Raw genomic sequence first — 22,068 nt, 5'->3', positions numbered from 1 at the left:
CCGCATGGATGCAGGGAGTTAATGCGAAGGGTTCAGTGTAGCCAAACTGGCAAAGAGCAGAGTGAGCAAGCTCTTAGCAAGAGGAAAGAAAACGCTGGAAGAAGTACAAGGAGCAGTTGCAGGTGGTCAGAAGGGAATGGGATGGGACCACTGTTATTATAAGTTGTATTTGAAAAAACTTTCTCTCTTGATTTTTTTAAAGATTTTATTTATTTATTTTTAGAGAGGGAAGAAAGGGAGAAAGAGAGAGAGAGAAACATCAATGTGCAGTTGCTGGGGGTCATGGCCTGCAACCCAGGCATGTGCCCTGACTGGGAATTGAACCTGCGACACTTTGGTTCGCGCTCAATCCACTGAGCTACACCAGCCAGGCTCTCTTGATTTTTTAGAGCAGGTTTCGGTCCACAGTAACACTGGTCAGGAGGATCGGGGCTGAACCATACGCCCTCCGCCCTCACACACGCAGGATCCCCGTTGGGGACCATCCCGCCCCTGAACGGTGCGTTTGCTGCAGCTGCTGAACCCCCGTGGACACACCACTGTCACCCAGTGTCCGCAGGTCACACTGCCGTCCGCTCCCGGTGGTGTCGCGCTCTCCAGGTCTGGACAAGTGTGCGAGGACGTGTGTCCCCCACGCAGAGTGGGCTCCCTGCCCCGGACGCCCTCCGTGTTCTGCCTGCTCCTCCGCCCTCCCGCCCCCATACCCCCAGCCCCGGGTAACGGGTCATTTTTCAGCCTCTGTAGGTTTTAAGCCTCTGAATAGCTAACTATATTATGCATTAAGTCGACTGAGAAAAATTCAGTGGTTTTCACATAAAAGCCAAATACCCGGCTTCTTTTGAAAACCCAGAAAACCTGGCCGCTTGAGGTGGCCCCCCGTGCCTGCACGCTGGGTGGCGGGCTGCACGGCTGCGGGTGCTTCCTCGTAGACCCTTCCCAGCGCATGGCAGCCCCCGCCGGTCAGCTTCCCTCGCTCCCTCTCGGGTTTGGAGTTCCCTGCAGGCCTCGAGTGTGTGCAATCAAGTGAGTCTCCTACGCACCCTGCTCAGTGTCGGCCTGCCTGAGCGTGGGTGTGTGCAGACCCGTCAGTGACAGGGACAGGCTCCTAGGTGCCAAAGCTGAGCTGGAGGCCAAGAGTCCCCTCCCCCGACAGTGCCGGGGTCCCAGTCAGTGCCCCAGAACAGCTTCCTGCCGCACGCACTGCGTTTGGAAGGCCCCATGTAGCAGGTTGTGTAAGTGGATCCACGCCGGTGGAGTGAATTCCCTCTTTGAGAGGCTCAGCTCGCGGGCAAAGGCATTCAAGTTCGTTACCCATAACGGGGGTCGACTCTCTGAGCAGATGGCACACGGCACCTCCCTCCTGCCTCCAGGAGCTTCTCGGGGAGCAGACCCGCCAGGTGGGCCAGGAGGAAATCGCCTCTTGGGGTGCTGTCAGGAGGAATTACACAAAGTGGGTTTCCCGCCCCCGGGAGTCCGCGCTCTGATGTCGGCGCAGCGCCGCTCAGCTCTTTGATCTGTGGCGTGTTACTTAAAGGATCATTGTCGTTCTTATCAGAGAACAAGAACTCTCGGAGCCCCGACCAGGGTGGTCCTGGCACTCACCAGGAGCAACGGGGACTGGTTCTTGTTAGGAGAGAAAGGGCCTGCATGAAGAGCAGTCAGCAGAAGCCGGCCGAGTGCCAGTCGGCCTCTGGGGGGAGCGGGGCAGGGGCGTCCCTTCCCTCTCTGTCAGATCCTTTGCCAACGACACCAGGAATGTTTTAGGCAAGAGGCCCCTTTGACGGGCTTTTCAGAACTGCGCGCCCACCTCTCGTGGACTCTCGTTGCATCTTGGGAAGGACGCGTCCAGGGGAGGGCCCGGGGCGGGAAGGGGATCTAAGGACAGGCGGTGGGACTGGCAGCCACGGCGTTCCCGTGTGTCGGGGACAAGGCAGAGGTTTCCGTGCACGTCCCTGCAGGTCCCCAGCGGAGGTGCACCCCATTGACATCACGCTCTGGAAACGCTGATCAATGACGCAAAGGCACAGCCGCGGGCTGGTCACACTCAGTCTGCACCACTGAGCTGGCCTGTGATGGGTCGTGTCGCCGGTGTGTGGTTTGAGTTCGTGGCTGGTCACATCCACTTGGGAAACATTTGAGCCTCAAAGCAAAATGATGTTTCTCCACTTTTGAGCCGAGAACCCTCGGAGATGTAGGGTTCTCCCCGTTCACCACCCACCGATTCAGCTTGCCCACGGTGTGTCCTGCAGCAGCCGCTTGTTGCCCTTCCTCAGACTTCATCGGTGTCCCCGGGTCCCCTTAAAGAACCCAGACGGGGGGCTGTTCTGAAATGCTCACGGGTTCGCTCCTGTCCCGCAGCCCCAGCAGGGAAGCTGCGTTTGGGGGAACAGGGGGGTGAGCAGGACACCCATCTGACGGCAGGTCCTGCGTCGTGACGGGGGAGGGCGAGGGCCATTGGAGCTGGGCACGGGGCTGCTGCCTGGACCCCTCTCTGTGGGGCTGCTTTCTTTATAAACCGATCACGAGTGTGGGGTGTTTCCAAGGCTGCGTGAAGAGCACCCGGCCTGGAAAATGCCAGCCTCTTACTGTTCAGTCTTTTCCAATGTGGTGGCCACAGGCGCCAGCACCACACGCAGCACCTGTGCCCACCTCCCGCCCCAGGTCACGGGAGGGGCCTCTGTGAGCGAGAAGACACCCCTATGTCCAGGGGCCCGATGATCCTCGGGCACGTCTGAGTGTGAGCACCTGCGGGCGCTTCCAAGGCCTGCCTCGCGCGGTGCTGCCCACGGTGGGACGGACACCAGGAGTGACAGCGGTGTGAGGCAGTTGGCCCCCAGCGTGGGGGACAGAGACACAGGTCAGCATGTCACCACGTGCTAGGTGACTTGGGTCCCCAGGACATTTATGTGGCAAAGCACGCTTTCTTGCTTCCCGCGGACGGCTGGGCTCCGGCCTCACCGGCAGTGACCCCGAGTTGTTCAGGGGGCTCCAGAGCCCGTTCTGCGGCTCCCGTCAGAGACGGCGCGGGTGGGGAGAGCGAACGTTAATCCTCACTTTCACTTCCTGTGAAGGCCAAGGACAGGGGGGTCCCTTTAAAGGAGGAGCCCTTTGCTGAAGTGTCAGTCGATGATTTACAAGACTTAAAACACAAATGCACTGTGGCCTTTTCAGAAGGGAGACCGGGTACCAACTGAGACCCCAGGGGGGAGTGGGTGGGGCCTGAAGCCCACCGTGATGGGGGGACAGAGGGATCAGACTGCCAGGAACGACTCAGGGGTCTGCAGCAGCCCCCTCCCCAGTCTCCCTCGCTATCGCCCTCCTTCTCCTCTGACCCCCCGGGCCTCGGAGGGGGAACATTTTGGAAGGAGGGAGGCGGGCAGGAGCGGCGTGGCAGGGCGGCACTGGGGCCGTGCTGTGGTCCAGAGCGTCTCTGCTCCGTCGCCTGCTCCGTCCGTGGTGGGCTGCCCTGGGTGAAGGCAAAACTGGATGAGTGGGCATCCTTTGCTCAGGGAGAGAGAACACCCACTTTCACGGGATCCACGTTCTTAAGCCAGCTCCAGTCACTCAGGAAATAGCCCACGGAGACTGTTCCTGGGCAGACGCCTGCGCTCTGACAGGTTCCTGCCTCTTCACTTCAGCGCCGTGTTCTTCCCCCCACAGAACGACACTCCCTGAAAACGGAGCCTGCACGCCGAGACCCCAGGGTCATGTAAGGGGTGGGCCTGTGGTGGGGGGTGCACAAAGTTTGGGGAGCAGAGGTGGTGATGACTGAGTAAGGCCATGGGGGAGAATTCGCACAATTTTCACATTGGATGCTTTTAAGGCGGGTTGTTTAGTAGGAGTTGCAGGAAAATGTACATAATTAGTAGTTACAAAAAGCTTAAGGCACAATTACTTTTAATAATACATGCATACAACTAAAATATTTTACTTAACAAATGATCGCCAGTGATCATTGCTCTTGCTGGAATACATCCTAACGACTTTATGAAGAACCCGTTGACCTTCACGACAGCGTTGCGACATGATTCCCATTCTCACCGTGTTTACATGTGACACAGTGACCGACAGGTCAAGTAACCTGTCAGTGGCAGAAGCTTCTTGCCCAGTGGCAGAAGCAAGCCGGTTATACCAGTCTTAAACTTGTATTATCATATGTGTCATATTTATAGACAAAATCATTAAGAACAGTACAGGAAAGTTCTCTATTTTTTAATCAGTTCATTATGGCTAAAACAATTGGTTTCGGAAAACTTTAAAATGCAATCATTTATGTGTTCGGTTACTGTGTATCATTGATTTTATCTCGATGTCGGCTGCCTCATATCGAGAAACCCGGTGAAATAACAAGAAAGACCCGTATCGTTTTGGCTGAACCCACTGAGATCTCTGCCTGTTTGGGGAGCACGTAATGAGGTGTGCCCATCTTCTCTTTCCCTTTTCCGTGACGAGTCACCGCAGGTCCTTAAGAGAGAAGATGAAAGTCTCTGAGGCCGGATTTGCAGGCGGCGGTGTGGGGAGTGGGGTCTCATCAGGGACCAGGACACGTGCCGTTGTCTCCCGAGGACAGAGGCATCATTGTCTGGGGCTCGTTCTGCCCGTTCCTCTTGCCCCGTTGCTAAGCTGCCGAGAGAGGCATTTCCGAGTTCATGGTCTTGGTCCTCGGAGTGGAATCCAGTGCAGCGGCCACTTGTCCACGCTGAGTGAACTCGGGGGGTCTGGTGAGTAAGGGCTCGTGCGAGGGGACGGCACCTGAGGCTGGGCACACAGAGTCCACCTCGGGTGCTGGCTGCCATCCCGGCCTGGGGCTCAGGTCACCCCCTGCAGTGCAGCCCTTCTTGGGGGGCCACCTCGCTCTCCTTCCCAGCCTGGCGCGCCCTCAGGGCTCTGTGTGTCGGCTCGGGAGACAGAAATGCTCATGGCCCGGCCGCACCGTGCTCTGTCCCCTGCTTGTCCCAGACACCAGAGTGGTGCCCGGCGTGCGGTCGGCACTCAGGCAGCGCCTGCTGCTGCTGCGTGGCCCCGTGTCGGTCACTTCCTGTCCCTTCGCCCCGAAGCCCCACGCATTCACTGGCGTCCTCCTGGTGCCGCGGGCTCTGACCCACTTGGGGAAGCACGCGGTCCCGCTGCTCCGAGCCCGTGGAGTCCGGGCTTGTGCTGGCTCTCACGCGAGCTCGACCGATCTGCGGCGTCCCTGACCCCTGCTGTTTGCCAGGAAGCTCCCGGACACCGAGGGTGTCCAGAGGATGTGACGCCGGTGTCCCCCAGCAAGCTCTCCCTGCCTGTTTCCCCGACTTGAAGCGTATGAGAACAAAAGCGATGCATGCGCACACCGCAGACCCAGGGACAGACAGATCTCGGGAAATAAGGAGAGCATGATGCAGACACAGCATTTCCACAATCACATTCTGAAAGCATCTACTTTAAATGTGAAAGACTTCTGTTTTTAAAAATAGATTTGTAAGTATGTATGTATATGCTTATATTCCTGTATGTAGATATACATTATTTCATTTACATTATCTTATAACATGTTTAACTTGTTCCGTAAACTTAAATCTTAGCTGTCTTTTCATGTCAATAAAACAGGTTCATCTGTCTTCTCCTTCCTTTTCCTGTGTACTGAATAATAACTAAAAAATTCATAAATGCATGAAATCATGCAAAACAGCACATGTATTCACCCACTTGATAAACATTCGTCAGGCGCCTCCAACACCGCGGGGTGCTGGCCTTGGTGCTGGAGGCGAAGCAGTGAAACCCACTGAGCCCTGGTCTTCCCGGGGCCGACACTCCGGAACAGGCCGCAAGCTGCGAACCACTAGCACGCCGCCGCCGGGCGAGTGGGCAGGGCAGCGCGAGCAGGGCTCCGTCCCCCCCCCCCGCCCGCCCGGCCGGCAGTCTGGGAGGGGCGCTCGGGGGAGCAGAGGCGTGAGGAAGCAAAGGGCGGCGGGACGAACCGGGGAGGGTTGTTCTGGGCCCCGCAGAGCGGTGCTGGGCAGTGACTGACAGCCAGCCCTTGGGAAGAAACGGGTCTGTGTTTGCAGCGTTGGTGGTCCATCGTGTGAGCACACCCCAGAGCCGATGCCGAGCCCCCAAGGCGAAGTCACCGCGTGTGGGGCTGGGGAGGGACACTCGTGATCGTCCTCAGTGGGCCCGGCCCAGTGGGCGTGAGCAGGTGCCACGCAGCCCCGAGGCTGAAGGTTTCCCTGGGGGGGGGGGTCCGGGGGCCGTGGTTGGGGTGACTGAGCCGCGGGGTGGGGCGCAGGTGAACCTGAAGAGGCCGATGCAGCCAGGCGGGCGGGGGGGGGGGGCGCTGGTGTGAGAGCTCCGTTTCTCCTCCGTGTAAAACAGAAATGCTTCGAAAGGTTTTAGCCAGAAGAGCGACTTGACCAGGTTCACAGTTCTGAAGTGTTGATAAGAGGTTTGGGGAAAGTCAAGGTCAGAAGCAGGACGGAGGCTATACGGATAACCCAGGAGGGTGTTGCTGGTGGCGTGGACCCGGGTGTCGGTGACCAGGGCACTGAGCAGGGCTCGGGCGTGGGGAGTGCCGTGGGGAGATCTGTGGCAGTGTGCCGGCTACCTGGGCATGGGCGGGGAGGGGCGGGGCGGGGCGGGGCCAGAGGCCAGTCACGCCAAGGCTTCGGCTCAGGCACTGGGAGGGACGGGGTTGCCCTTTGCTGGGGCTGTGAATGTGGCAGGAGGAACAGATTTAGGGGAGCAAATCTGGGGGTCGGTTCTGGGCATTTGGGGTTCGAGGTGCCTGCTACACACGCGGGTGGAGAGGGTGGCCAGGCGGCTGGAAATGCCGACCTGAGGCTGCAGGTGGAAGTCCCCACTGGCATGGAACCCGTGGGGGTTAAGGGCACCTGGTGGGCACTCCCAGCTGGGCGGAGGGCACGGACACAGAGGAGCCTGGGGACTGAGTGCTCCGAGGGCGACAGGTCAGGGAGACTCAGAGGAGTCTGGGGCGGGGGGGGGGGCGGGCAGCAGCGAGATGGGTGGAGAGAGGGCCTGCAGGCGTGCGGGGCGGGAGCCCCGGAGGAGCCCTGGGTGGAGCAGGACGAGGACTCGAGACTGACCGTGGTGGGGCGTAGTGTCCTGGAGGTCCCCGGTGGCCTTGAGGAGAGGCTGGCCCGGCAGGCCCAACGAGAATGGATGCCACAGGAAACGGGAGGCGGGGGACGGGACCGACACGCTGTCCCACCGTCTCGGGCCACGAGCTCTACTGTAAAATGCAGCCGAGGGGGCGGGGAGCGGTGGCCGCAGAGGTCGTGGGGTCGAGAGAGAGTTGATGACTTCAATTGTTTTTTTTTTATCACGGCACAACTTGTAGGCCGAGGCAGAGCAAGGCCTGCAGTCTCGTGCCGAGAGCTCGCTCCCCCAGGGCTCCCAACCAAGCGGCGAATTAGGCACGAACAGAATTAAAACACCAACGAGTCACATCGCCACAGCATGGTGACAGAGGAAGCAGGGAATGGAATCGCTGAAGCCAGGTTTCCCGGGAGAAAGGTGCCGTGTGGTGCTTTGTTGTGTGTTTGTCGTCTGACTGAGGTTTTGCCATTTCCCTTCGCGTCTAACGAGCCTCTCCCTCCCCTTACCGGCCTCACACGTGCTCCGAGCAGGTCCAAAGGCTGTGGGGAGCACCCCCCCCCACGGGAGCACAGCTCTGGACGGACTCACCCAGCCCCGTCCTGGTCACACGTTAACAACGAGCGTCCCGGCGGCTCCACCGGGCCCCCCTGCCCCGGACTGCGCCTCTCTCACCCCGGGGTTGGTGCCCCAGGGTCTGCACAGTGGGCCAAAGAGAGTTTTCACTGAAGCTCTTGTCCGTGGGGTGACCGCCCCTGCAGTGGCTGCCAGCGCACAACGAGAGGAGTGTGCCCCCCAGGTCTCGAGGGGAGGAGCCCGAACATGGCAAGTTGCCACGTCCCCCTGGGGGGGTGTCTGCGGGAGGGCCTCGCTCAGCTCTTTCAGCGGAGGTGGCTGGCAGTCCCGGGGTCCCTTGGCTGGAGGCTGTGTCACCCCAGGTCCTGCTTCCTTTGTCACGGAGCCCCCTGACCCGGGAGCTGCCCTCTGTGACCCGTCTTCCCCCAGTCGGATGGCACAGGGAGGCCCCACGTGCTCCAGTGTGACCTCATCTGAACTAGTGACGTCTGCCATGACCCTGTTTCCAGACCAGACCCCCTTCTGAGGTTCCAGGAAGGACGTGAAGCTTTCAGGGGACCCTGCTGAACCCAGCACGGGAGCCGTGAAAAAAAGGAGACAAGATCAGATGGCTCGGTGGCCGTGGCAGCCGAGGGCCGCACTGTCGGAAAAGGAGGGACATAGAAAAAGGGCTAAAGAGAAAAGGGAGGAGGGGAGGACCCGGGGGGCGGGAGCGGAGAGGGCAGCCCACAGGGCTCTGAGAACATTCTAGAAAACAGCAGGGGGCCATGCGGCGCTGAGGCAGCCCTGACCACAATCTCAGGCTCGTTGGGCCTTGTCTGCCCACACCAGAACTCTGGCGTTTCTGTCCCCCACCCGGCTTTGCACTGGGCTTTACGGTCTCTCCAGCCCCGTCCCCGTGCGTAGCATCGCACCGTGTCCCCAGAGTAACAGCACCGAGCGCCAGCCAGCTTTCTCCTCTGGAGCCCTTCCTGCTCTGCACTCAGTCCCTCTGGCGCTCTGGCCTCCCCAGCGGGCGGTGCGGTGGGCTGGCACAGCAGGGGCCTCGCCCGCCTGCCGCTGCCGGGAGCTCTGTCTTGTGCTGGGACCCCTGGCTGCTGTGCTCTGAGGTCTGTCGCTGCCTCTGCGCGGAGACCACACCTCCCACGGGTGGTTCTCAGCCGGCGACGGAGGGTGCCGTGGACCCCAGGTGGACCCACTCCTGGAGGGCCGCCCCAGGGCGCTGCCCGGCCCCCCTCCGACTGCAGCCGGGCCTGGGGCGTCTGCTCCTCCTGGACCTCAGACTGCCTGGGGGCCGGGACACCGTCCCTGCCTTTTCCCGGCAACCTCTGGCTGCTTCTCTCGGAAGCCATTTTCTTCCCAATTAAGTCGAGGTGCACCCACGGTCACCTCCAAGTCTTCTTGGGGATGCGGAGCGCCCAGGAGTTCCTCTGTTCCACCCGCTGCCGCGGCTGATATGGGGGGGCGGGGACCTGGCCCACCACCAGGGGCCCGGCCATGTGGAAGTGACTATCTCGGTAATGTTTTGCACCATGAATCCGTGTGTTATGTTCAGTATTTTGCTACTTCCCCAAATGTGCTGCCTTCAGGTAGGGCTGGAAAGGTGAATTTAGCCGAAATGCAAAGAAAATGAAGGCCATCTGGGGTTTCCAGTTCAGGAGCCGAGGTGTGGCTCCAAGTAAGCTTTAGACGGGGACTGGAGGAACCGGTTTTCTTGCTCTTAGAGACACTTGTTTTGTCTGGGGCTGGCTGGGGAGAGCGAGAGGGGAGCCGAGGCCCCGCCCCTTCAGGGGGGCAGGCATCGGGGGTGGGGCACTGAGGATGGGGGGCTCCGGGCAGAGCAGGCTTGGCACCGTCCAGTGGGGCGGGCGCAGCCCCGGAGCACCGCCGGGCGGGGCGTCGGAAGCCCCCCGGTCCCCGGGGGATCGCGTGGCGGCTGGAACACAGGGCACCCTGTCTTCTTATCTGCTCGGCCGGGCCGTCGGGCTGAGGCGGATGAGGGTCGGCCCTGCTTCCCAGACAAGGGGCCTTTTGAGCGGGGCCAGAGTGACTGGGCAGGGCTCTCCCGGCTGGAGGCAGGAGCGCAGGGTTCAGGGGACAGAGGCAGGCTTTGTTTCGGGAGCGGGGAGCTGGGAGCAGGCAGGGTGGCTGCGGCCTCCGGCGTGAGGGGGCGGCGCTGGTGGCCTCCCACCGGGGATGAATTTCTGGCTTGTGTTTTCAAGGGTTTGATAAAGGCTCTTATCTTCGCTTTTCCCTAATTAAATAATTACGGCATTGGCGCTGTTTTTGTTATTGAGCTCACCTCCCGCCTCCGCAGGTGCGCCATCACCTGGCACATTGTAAGGACCGTGGACGCATGCCGGGCGGGGAGCCTGTCTCTGCAGGGGAGCTGAGGTTCCCCGTGACCTTGGGAAGCCCTGCGAGCTCTTTGAGGCTGGGGAACACGCAGGCCTGGGAGCAGCTGTTACGGCTGCTCTCAGCTAACGAGGCCCTACGCCGGGCAGCGGCGACCTCAGGGCAGGGGCCCGGGAGAGTCCTGCCCGACCTTAGGAGCCAGGCCCCCTCACTCCAGGCTCCAGAGTCCCAGTGGCAGAGTCCCAAGTGCCCAGTGGACAAATGCGTGGGGACAGCAGGCACGGGGCTTGCAGGAGGGTCACTGTTCAGGGAAAGGACAGGCCTCAGTCAAAGCTGAACGCCGGCTGCACGCGGCTGCCTGCAGGGGGCAGAGGGGGACCCGGGGCTTTGCCTGGGCGGGATGTTTGAAGATGGAGGCACCCAGGATGTTTGCTGGAGGAGTGGGGTCCGAGGTGGGTGTCCACTCCACCCGCCCTGCGAACAGGCGCAGACAAGGCCCGGAGCAGAGGGACCCTTGGAAAGCGCTTGCAGGAAGCCCCACGGACTCTGTCCCATTCCGAAGGCCGAGTCTTCTCATCCCCCACCCCACCCCACCCTGTCCCACCCCACCCCACCGGGTTCGATCAGTCCCCCAAACCCCGTGCTCACACCAGACTGCTCTGGGTTTCAACTCTCGGTTGCGTCTGCCACCTAGCAGCCTGCGGGTGGGTGGGCTAAGAGCAGCATCACGCGGGAGACTCCAAGGCGAGAGAGTGGCCAGTCCTGAGCTGGGGGACACGGGGACGTCGTTTCCCCGGCACCTGGCCGTGCCCTCCGGCGCTCACACTCACACTTTCCACGAACTTGCGGCCTCTCTCGGGATCGGGCGGGGGGTGTCTTCACAGCCCCAGAGCATCCGTGGCCTTCCCGCCTGGCACTGTGGTCCCGGGTGCCATCACATGACTTGTGTTCCATGGGTCTTGAAAAGACGGATATTCCTGTGTTCGTGCGTTGGTTTTAGGCTATTTTTCTCTGACTTGTAAAGGCACAAATACCTTATAAAATACCCGTTTTAGCAAAATTGGGCAGGTCAGGTGAAAGTGCTGTGCAGAGAAGAAGCGTGAATTACCAGGAGTGTCACTTAGAGATCGCTGCAGATGTCCCCTCGAACGTCCCAGCGTGTCTGGGGTAGGCGTGCCTCGCTTTGGAAACAATACCGTTGTCCCCGAACCTCAGTCGGCACGTGAACCGCTGAACACGAGAGAGGAGAGGACCCTCGAGGCTCCCCCGTGTCAGACCCCGGTTTCGGACCCAGGGAAACGGAGGCTGGGCAGGGGCACCCCCTTGGGGTGCGCCACCTTGGGCGTCCTGTCTGTTTTCACACCCGGTGTCACTCCTGTCCCTGCTCCTCTGCGTTGTCACGGTCCCGTCGGAGGAGTCATTTCCCCTAGGAACCACGTACCTGTTGTCCCCAGAGCCACCAGGCACCACTCCCCCCCGCCCCCCGTTCCTCGCCACCACCAGCCGCCGAAGGCGACCGAGGTGGAGGGCGGTGCTGTGTCTGGGACGACCTCCTCTCTTCCGTGGATCTCGTCAGGAACTGAGAAATCAGAGGAGAAAGCCTTACAGCCCCAGGGGTCTCGTTTTTTAACGTTTGATTTAAAATAATTTTACTGGGTTCGCCAAAAACGTCATTTAGCATTTTCCGTACAATGGCTCTAGTAACGCTCAGTGGTCTTGAACTTCACTGGAAACAATTTTGCTAGATTGTATTGTGACAGCTGTCATGCCAACATGCATTTAAAAGAAAATCAAAATGGGTGAGTTTTTGTGTAGCCATTTTAATATCGAAGACGGAAGAAAATACGCAACCTTTATCCTTTCAAGAACGGCAAAAACGCAAGTGAAATGCACGAAAAGGTTTGTGCGGCGTGTGGAGAGGGCGCTGTGACCGGTCACACGTGTCAAAGTGCTGGAGACCCCTCGCTGGATGCTGCCCCGCAGCCGGACAGACCAGCTGAAGTCCATAGTGGTCAGATCGAGACACTGATGGACAACAATCGATGTTCTAACCTGTGGAAGGTAGACCCCTACTCAAAATATCCAGATCAATGATATTATTGGTGAAAATGAAACTTGTGTCTTTTATTTTATGGAAAAAACCCTACGGACTTTTCGGCCGACCCCATCGAGGCGCAGGAGGGTTGTGAGGACGGGGGCGGTTCCCTGCACCCGGCTTTGCCGAGGGTGCGGCTACGGCCGGTTCGTCAACAGGAAGAGCTCAGCGGTGGTGCGGTGCTGTTCGCTGAACCGCAGACTCAACTCGAATGTCCCCGGATCCTCCGCTCACACCCTCCTTCCGTCCCAGGGTCCAGTCCAGGGTCCCACATGGTGTTTACGACTCCCGCCACCTTTGCCTGCTCCAGACTGCGGCACTTCCTCAGTCCCGCCTCGACTGCCTTCTCCTCGATCCCTCTGGGGAGGAGTGGAGGCCAGTCACGTCGCAGATGCCCCTCAATGTGAGGTTCTCCGGCATGTTCTCCTGATTAGGCCTGAGTGATGGATTTTGGGGGGGGGGGTGGATACCGCAGAGGTGACGTGCCCTCCGTGTGACACTATGTTAAAGGGCACGTGATACAACGTGACTCACCAGTGAAAACCTTACCCTGGATCCTCGGTGGGTCCTCGGCCGAGGTGGCACCCGCCAGCCTTGTCCGCTCTGCAGCGACCACATGCCTTCCCTGCACGTGCTCGTTCAGGGTTCTCGCTTTCAGGATGGTGCTGATGCGTGCAGCGGAGAAGCAAGGACCCGCCCACCCGTGCCTCCCACCTCCCTGGGCGAGGTCAGCCCAGCCGCTGACAGGCAGTTACTGTTCACAGGCTGACTGCAGCCCTGGGGGCTGCAGGGGTCCCTTCCTGAGAGCAAGGGTCCCCAGATCAGCAGCACCCAGGTCAACAGGAAGCTTGTTAGACATGCAGATTCTTAGGCCCCACCCTGACCTGCAGTAGAGCAGAAACTTGGGGTGGGGCCAGCAACCTGGATGTGCACCAGGTCTCCAGGTGACTGATTCTCGGGATGGAGAACCACCTTCAGGGCTCTGATGTGACTGGCCTGGGGCATCACCAAGCACCGGGAGGTTTGGGCAGCTTCCCCGTGCACCCGTGACCCTGACGTGCCCCCAGGGCTGGACTTGCCGCCGGTCAAGGGCCCCCATCGCAAGCCAAGTGGCCTCCCGCCGGCTGCTCTGCCTCTGAATAATAGCTTTTTCTATTGTTTCTGGCAGATTTTTCTTCATCTTTCTAATCTGTATTATAAGAGAGTAGAAATGTAATTTCCCAGCTAGCTTATATTTTACATGAAAAATGGCCAGTTTGAATCAGACAAAAGGGAAGACATCTTTCAAAGGGTAATGACCCCTATTTAGTCAAATGGCAGCCCTCTTGTTTCCTTGCAGGAGGAGAGAATAATTCGTTTCCCCTAACTCGGTTTTCTACAGGGTACCTCCCCCCGCAAAGGAACACTTCTAACAAACAGCCTGGTGGGTGGAGTGGGCCCAGGACCCTCTGACTTCGGGTTACTCGGTTGCGGTGTGGCTGCGAGTCAGGTTTGCGAAGCTTTGCCGCAGACCCGAGACGTGGCGTTGAGACTCCGGGGAGGCCGAGTCCCCCGCCACCTGCAGACCGCACAGGGCTGAGCAGCGCCCCTCTGCACCCCTCTGCCTGTGACCGTCCAGTGCCCTCCCTGCAGGTCCGGGGCGGGCCTTCCCGGCCTCGGCACCACCGGCGGTTGGTGTGGGACAGTCCCCGGTTGCAGGGGCCGACCTGTGCATTGTAGGATATTTGGCAGGCTCTCTGGCTGTGGCCCACGGACACCATAGCAGGGGCCCCCAACTATGACAACCGCAGGTGTCTCCAGATATCGCCCATGTCCCCTGGGGCATGGGGAGGACAACACGGTCCTTAGAAGACAAAGGTCGCAGGGACCTTAACCACATGCCGAGCCCAGTGGACTCAGGGGCCCCACAGTGGCTCTTCCGCTCCCCCGGCCTCCTCGCCACCCGCCCCTGCTGGTCTGCCCCCAGCTCCTGGCTTCCGAGCCCACCCGGCTCAGACCCTGCGCCCCCACCCGCTGAGTTTCGTAAGTGTTCCGCTTCGCTGCACACTCCAGGCGGTCACCTCGGCCCATGAAGGACAGCCAGGTGGCCTCAGCAGTCTGAGTGGGCCTCGGTCCCCAGGCCTCTGGGTCTTGACACCAAGACCCAGGGGTGGGGCCTGCAGAGCCCTCCGGCCGTCCGAGTGTCCACGCTTGCTCTGGTGGGCACGCTGGGGTTGGCGCCGCGCTCCCCTGCGACCCCTCGCCGTACTTCCACGTGCTTAGGCCAGCGTCCTGAGGGATGGATTTCCCCCTTCATGTAAACATTGGTGTTGCCTCTTCTCGAAGAATTCTTCCTTTTTAAAAAAAGGGACTTTATTTGTTTCCTTTTAGAGAGGGGAAGGGAGGGAGAAAGAGAAACATCAATATGTGGTTGCCTCTCGCACGCCCCCCTACTGGGGACCTGGCCCACAACCCAGGCATGTGCCCTGACTGGGGATTGAACTGGCGACCCTCTGGTTCACAGGCTGGCACTCAGTCTGCTGAGCCACACCAGCCAGGGCTAAGTTTTCCTTTTATTAGACTCAGTAGGTTAGTGGAGTTAACCTTCTCCACTCAAAACGACTCCAGAAAGCACATCCCTCTGTGTCCAGCCCTTACCTTCCCAGGCGACTCGGCCGGAGTGGGGCGGGGTGACGGCCACAGGCCTCTCCCTGTGGACTCCGCAGAGAGCACGTATATAGCATTTCCTCAGCGCCCGCTCGGGAAGGACACATTTCTCCGTTGGATAGCTCCCGCCAGAAGGAGACTTTTCCAGCGCCCCCGCCTGTGCGGGGCCCAGGACTCCGGCAGCCCTTCACCCCCCCGGGGTGAGTGGAGCAGGAGGGCCGGTGCTGCCCCATATGGGGCTTGGCTTCGCGAGTCTCCGTCTTACCCTGGGGGATGAGCGAGAACCCTCCCTGTCCGCATCGGAAGCCTCTGGGGGTGTCTGTAAGCCTGGGGGGTCAGCTGCCTGTAAGTCTACAGCATCAGTGTCTTAACTCTATGGGGTCAGCTGTCTGCAAGCCCCTGGGGTAACGTCTGCAAGTCAGTCTCCGGGGTCAGCTGTCTGAGCGGGGCGGGGTTCTGGCAGGAGCCTCCCCAGAGCTGGCCGCGGGGCGGGCTGGCTGGAGTGACAGCCACGCCCTCTTCCAAGAGCAGCTCCTCACATCTGGCTGGGGCGGGGGTGAAGTAGGGACAAAGAGGGGACATGGGGGACCCTTCCAGATCCCTCCCCGTTCGCTCTTCTCAGAAAAGTTAGACACACCGGGCTCAATGTGCTTTCGGTGAGAGGGTTGGGCTTCCTTCCCTCCCTGAGTGCAGGTGGGACGGCAGGCAAAGGCGGGCAGACAGGGTGGGAACCAAACAGAGGGAGAATCCAGGGAGAGAGAGAGGCTTCCCCACCCTCCCCGTCTAGACTCAGAATGGCAGCAGACATACTCATTTCCCATGCCAGTTTGGGCACCCCAGCCGTGCCCGCCACCAGAGCGGTGCGGAGGGTGAGGTCGCGCCCAGGGTCAGCAGGACGCGTGCCTTCACTGGCCTGAACGGTCTCGACAGGTCTCCAGAGGGAGGTGGTGGAATATGACGGGTGAGAGAACCCCGCAATAACCACGGAACAAAAGCAACATGTGCTTGGAGGAAAGCTTGCAGTGTGTCAGAGGCTTGGGGACTCACGGGGCCTTTGTTTGGGATGAGACCTTGCTTTCCACCTTGCATTTTTGTCAGGGCGGCCCGTGGTGGGCATTAGTGCGTACGAAGTCCCTGGTCGTTTTGAACGCCCCGACGATGCACCAAGAGGCATTCTGTTTTTCCCGGGTGTCCATGTTAGGGGCACGCAGGCCAGAAGCCCTGGGCTGAGGAGAACTCTCGGTCTGCTGGGCGCAGGAGAACGGCCACGGGCCCCCCGGCTCACGTCCGCGTGGCCTCTCTCGTCTGGCACTGGACAGACGACCCCCTGTCCACCCTCGGTCGGATCTCATTTGCTTCCCTTGGTCCCTGGTTCCAGACCTCCTCCCCTTCCTCCTTCTCCTTCCTCTCTTCTTGGAATTGGACTTGGATTGTTTTTATTTTTCATTCCCGTCCCACCAACCCCTCGCCTTTGGTGACCACCAGCTGGTTGTCTGTATCTGTGGGTCTGCTTCTGGTTTATTTATTAGTTTTTTTTTAGATTCTACTGTAAGCGAGATGATACGGTATTTGTCTTTCTGTGACTTAAAATCCATTAGCATAGAACACTCTGGGACCATTCACGTCGCTGCAGATGGCAAGATCTCATTCTTTCTGTGGCCGAACAGTATCCCTTTGCACGTAGACACCACGTCCTCTCTCTCCGTTCACCTACCGATGGGCGTCTGGGTTGCCCCCGCACCGTCACTATTACCAGGAATGCTACTGTGAACATAGGGTGCTCACATCTTTTCAAACTAGCGTTTTTGTTTCCTTCAGTGAAATACCAAGAACTGCTGGCCAATATGGCAGCTGTACTTTTTAATTGTTGGAGAAGTCTCTGTGCTGTTTGCACAGTGGCTACGCTAATTTACAATTGCAACGCCCGTGTGCAAGGGAGCCCTTCTCTCCACACCCGCGCCGACCCTTGTGTGTGGGTCTACTGGTGATTGCCATTCGGACGGGGGGAGGTGATATCCCGCTCTGGTTTTCATTTTAGTTCCCTGATGACGAGTGGTGTTGAGCATCTTTTCATGGGCTTCTAAGTCCATCCGCTGCTCTGCTTTGCGCACACACTAGAACTTTCTGGAAGGAGCAGAGTGCCCATGAATGCCGCTCGGCACGGGAAGCCACCCACCTGGCCAGGGGAATCTGTCTTCCCGGTAATGTTTTCAGATCCGTGAAACAATGTTAAGTTTCCTCCTAACATCCTGAGGGACGGCAAACAGCGACCTTTAACGTGATTGGGAAGACTTGACCCGCGATGAGGAAGCTTCTCTCTGTTCGTCTCCTGCGGTTTTGCCCCGGGCGGGAAGTGCAGGGCGGATTAGCACAGCCCCCCACGGGCTCCACCGTGCGCCCCCTCCCGGCTGCGCAGTGGGACCAGCCTGTGTGAGTCTTGAGGTGCCTGGCGGGGCCCCTCACTCTGACGCCCTGATAGGACCAGGCCCGCGGTGGTCCGCTGACCTCTCGGTCGCTGGCGATGGAGGGTGAGCAAGCTGAGCCGGGGGTCCTAGCGTCGCCGGCTCGTGAGCACCGTGGTCCCCGTCTCCAGAGCCTGAAGACTGTGCGTGTGGTTTGCTTGGGCTCGAAATGACAACTGTGCTCTCTGCCGGCTGTGGGCCACCACTTAGCTCTAACCATTCTCACGGCGAATGACTGTGAGAGATGGAAACACAACGTTATGTAACTCATCTGTCACAGTTTCCTAACACACAGGGTACAGAGTGTCTTCCATTCTTGCGGCTTGACAAAGACTCTCTTCTTGACCGGACTTGAGACGTGTCTCCACCTTGGCCTGCCCTTGGTATCTGATGAAATTCCTCACCGCCCGCTTTGATGTGCTGGCCGCGGCCCGCCCGCAGCAAGAATCCCGTCGGGTCGGTTTAGCGAGAATTCCCCAGCCCTCCTGTCTCCTTTTAGTGCTTTTCCATCCACCAGCCCCTCGTCCCCCTCCCCTGTGGCTAGAGATCCCCACTTGTCCTTGTCGCATTAGGAGTTGGATCAGGTCTTCCAGACCCTTGTAACAAGTGTCCAAGGTGAGTAAGGCAAACATTGCCCCATTTTACCGAAAGAGAAACTGAGGCTCAGTGGTTCAGTTCCAAAGAACAGATGACGGCAGGGGGCCCTGACTTCTGGTTGAGGGGCCACTTCCGGTCTTGAGAACCATACAACCTCCCCGGCCCCTTCCTCTGGGACAGAGATCTCCGTTTCCTCGAGTTGGCTCCCCCACGGCCTGGACACTGCACTGGGGAAGTTCAGGGGGAAGAGGGAAGGGGGGCGGAGGTACTGCTTTGACCTGGGGTCCCCCGCCCCCGCCCCCGGGGACCAGGCTCCTCCTGTGCTGCCCAACCAGGTTCGGCCAGTTTCTGCTTCTGCTCCTGGGATTGACCCTGGAAGTGGAGTCTTTAGCTCTAGCAGCTGGCTTACTTCTCTTGTGTTTGTTTTTGTTTTCCCCCGTGTTCCGCGCAGGAGGCGGCCAACACTAGGTCTCATTCCGGTTACAAGGGTCGCTGAGTCCAGTGTTCACGCCCCTTGATCGTGGGAAAGAGGGTGAAAGGTGGAAGCCGGGGAGTGACCCCAATTACTGCGAGACCTGGAGCCAGGCTCAGCCTCCGTTCCCCCTGGTTCTCGTCTTTCTGCTGTCGCACCAGCTCCTGGGGGGGCAGGGCGGGGCGGTGTCCCTGGGCCTGACTCAGGGGGGCTGGCACCGGGGGCAGGAACGAGGAGTTTGGCTCCCAGGCCCGTGCCTCTGCGTCGCATGGTCTGTGACCTGTGACCTCTAACGCATTTACCGATGGAAGGAGTGGAAACCCACAGGGTGCTGGCTGGTCCCAGCGGGGGACGGCGGTACCGCAGTGACGCACCCCGAATTCCGGGTTCACCCCGATCTGTTGCGTCTGCACGCCTGGCCTCGCTTGGCCTGGGAACTGGCTGCACCTCTGCAGGCGAGCGATTGGCAGGCTCCTTTCCTGATTGCTGGGCCGCTTGGGCCCCCTCCGGGTCTTCCAGGGGAGACCTCGGTCTTCTGCCTCCGTCCTGCCTGCGTCACAGGCCGGGGCTGTGCCCACGCCCGCATCTCAGGGGAATTCTTCGTGCTGCTGGAGGCTGGGATGCCCCAGCCCCCCCAGACTGCGCTCCAGGGGTGCCTCTGCAGGCACCAGCTGGTCTTCTAAGTTCTTCTCTCCAGCAGCAGAGGGGCCTCTTCCCCACACTTTCCAACAGTGGCTGGTGACAAAGAGCCGTGCATACTCCTGACCAGAAGGCCAAGCAGCCAGAGCCTGTCGCCGGTGGAGCCCCCAGGAGCAGACGGTCGCTGACGGGTGCGGTCCCCTCGGAGGGCTCTCTGCGCGCCCGGCCTGGCTGTGTGACTTATCGTTTGCCTTTTTTATGGGGACACTTTGGTTGTTTCTTTTTCATCTTGTAATGAGCACTTTTGACAATAAAATCGATGTCTTTTTCCCTCGCTTCAGATTACTTTCTTTAACCTCTCCTCACCGGGGTGTGGGCGGAGCCTTAGCTAGAAACGGGGGTGGGGGTGGGGGGCAGGGTTGCCCAGGGTCCTGATACACCCTCCTCTGTCTCCTTCAAGTTTCCCTGTTTCCAACCTACTGATCAGCATCAGTGGATGCCAGGTGATTTCAGAACACTCACTTTTTTTTTTTTTAAAGGAATACTTGCTAATTCCAGAGAGTTCTCTCAGTGTCTAATAAGAGATTCCCAATTCACTCTTGCATCTTTGTTCTGTACACGTTATACATATGTTCCTATGTTAAGACCTCTAGCCGCTCCACTTGAATATTTTACCTTTCTGTGCAGTTGCTGGGGACTCAGGGGCCGTGTGTCCTTCCTGACAGCTCCTTCCTCGGGCCGGTGTCTGGGCCCCGGTGTGACAGCTCCTTCCTCGGGCCGGTGTCTGGGCCCCGGTGTGACAGCTCCTTCCTCGGGCCGGTGTCTGGGCCCCGGTGTGACAGCTCCTTCCTCGGGCCGGTGTCTGGGCCCCGGTGTGACAGCTCCTTCCTCGGGCCGGTGTCTGGGCCCCGGTGTGACAGCTCCTTCCTTGGGCCAGTGAATGGCCGCGGGTCGTAACTGCAGTAGCCGCTCACGCCGGCGGGCTTGGCGGGGGCCGCCCACCCCATGCATGACGGTGACGCCCACCTTTCTCCCTCGGAGGGTGGATTTAACAAAAATTAGGTACAATTCAAAGTGCGATGATTTCTACAATTATCAAGGAGGGGGTGTGTTTGAACACGCTTCTCTGGTTTTACGAGCAGGACGTATCTCTGTTGGACTCCAGGTGCCTGGAAGACTCTCTCCAGTTACACAGAAGTTCCTTATCCCCGATGTTTCTCCCTTCTCCCCAGTCTTCCCTTTTTCTGTTACACCCCTCCCACGGCGTGTCAGGCAGCAAATGGGATGTTCTTGGGCTCGGTGGGGGAGTAGGGAAATTGATTGGCTGCTACCTTGGGTTATTCTGGGCACTGCTCTGAGACAGTTAAATTTCAACCTTTACCCCAGTGCTCTGTGGGAGGCCGATCTCCCCACTTCGGTGACGAGTAGACCGAGCCTCAGCGCACAGGCAGGGCAGGAGCCCAGACAGAGAACCCGGTCGTCCCGCCCGCGGTTTGGTTCTTGGATCCATCCTTCGCTCCTCGGACCCCTGAGTCAGTGGTCCCTCCCTTCGCCCAGCCCGGCGCAGGGGGGCTTCTGTCATTTACGTCCCCCCCAACCAGGGATCCACATGTGTTGCCCCCGTGTCACCTCCCACCAGACTGGGGGCTCCTGGCGTTACCTGCTGGGTCCTGACTTATTCTCTGGTGCCCACCGGAAAAAGGAAGGAAAACGTTTCTCTGAAACACAAATAAGAATGGATTGGTTGGGAGTGGAACAGGGTATTTGAAATCAGGACTGTGTTACGAATTTGGGCCATGTGGTCCTTTAATGTACAGGTCCTTTTAATTCGAAAATTACATGCGTTGCACCAAGGCACGAGCGTGCGAAGCCTCGGAAACGCCCATCTTGAGGACTGGGCTGCTTCTCAGCAGACGGTTGGCTGTGGGTCCCTGAGGCCCTCACCAGGGGCCACTGGAGGGCTGCTGGCACAGCAGAGAGGAAGAAGAAAAGCCGGCTGAGGGGGCAAGCCGACCACCTGGGAGGAGCCTGCGGTGCTGGGAAAGGGGTGGAGCAGGGGCCAGGCACCGTCTTGTGCGTCCTGGCTGGGTGGTGGCTCCACAGTGACATACAGACCTCTGTCCATGCAAGAGCAAGGGACGCAGGATTTATAGAGTGACCAGGTATTCCTTGCATCCTAAGTACAACCGGACACGCACGCCTGATGAGGATGTTCTAGCACCCCGCTCTCCCCAGGTTCTTTGCTGCCCGCCTGCTTTTTCCTGCGCTCTCTGCGGCTGCCCGGCTGCTCTGGGCAGCCCGTGGACATGGCCTGGAATGACAGCCCTCAGTCTAGGTCACCTTCCCGGTTGGTCTCTCGTGGCTAGCGGACTACTCAGTCTCTTCCCTCTAATTACAAAGCTTCCTGGAGAAAATTTGATTGGCTAAGCTTGAATGGAACCTCTCTGCCTTGCCCAATCCCCTGTGGCCCGTGGGGTCATGTGATTAGGGTGCCTGCTTGCGGAGAGGTAAGCTGTCAGTCAGCTAGAGCGTGCTTACAAAAACATTGCGGGGACTAAAACTTGGAGCAGCCTTTGGAAGTGATCAACGTTCCCGTAAGCTCTACGGGAACGACTGTAGAAATTAACTCAACGTCAGTTTATTTGGGGGGGCGGGGAACAATCCAGGTCCTCTCGTGTACTTCAAGCATGACCCAGACTGCGTGAGGCGAGGCAGCCTTGACCTTCGAGCGTCAGCCCTGCCTTGTCCGCAGAGGTTTATGAAGCTGTCAGGTGGCTGTGTTTTATGCGAATGTAGCTCCCTCTTACGAGGCTGCCTATTTTTCTAATGTAACACCCATGAATGTTCATGGAACCCTCGAAAGAAACAAGGGGAAAGAGCCGCAGCGGGACGAACGAGTCCAGGATACACAGGTGGGAGAGGAGCGAGCTGCTGCTCTGGGGGCCTGGCTACTGCCTGCGGAGTGGCTGACCGGAGTGACAGAGCGAAAGCAGGGCGAGACGAGACACAATAAAAATGGGGCTTAGCCCCATGTGTCAGATGAAAGATCACGGTGTAGGAATCATGCAGTGAACACAGCTGACTGAGACGTAACAAAACATCGCACTGTCCCTGAGTCCCCAACAGACGGGCAG

Source organism: Phyllostomus hastatus, unplaced genomic scaffold (genome assembly GCF_019186645.2).
Source record: "Phyllostomus hastatus isolate PE091 unplaced genomic scaffold, TTU_PhHast_1.1 phas_scaffold_1066, whole genome shotgun sequence".
NCBI lineage: Eukaryota > Metazoa > Chordata > Mammalia > Chiroptera > Phyllostomidae > Phyllostomus > Phyllostomus hastatus.
The sequence above is the reverse complement of the archived record's forward strand: the minus strand, read 5'-3'. Positions refer to the sequence as shown.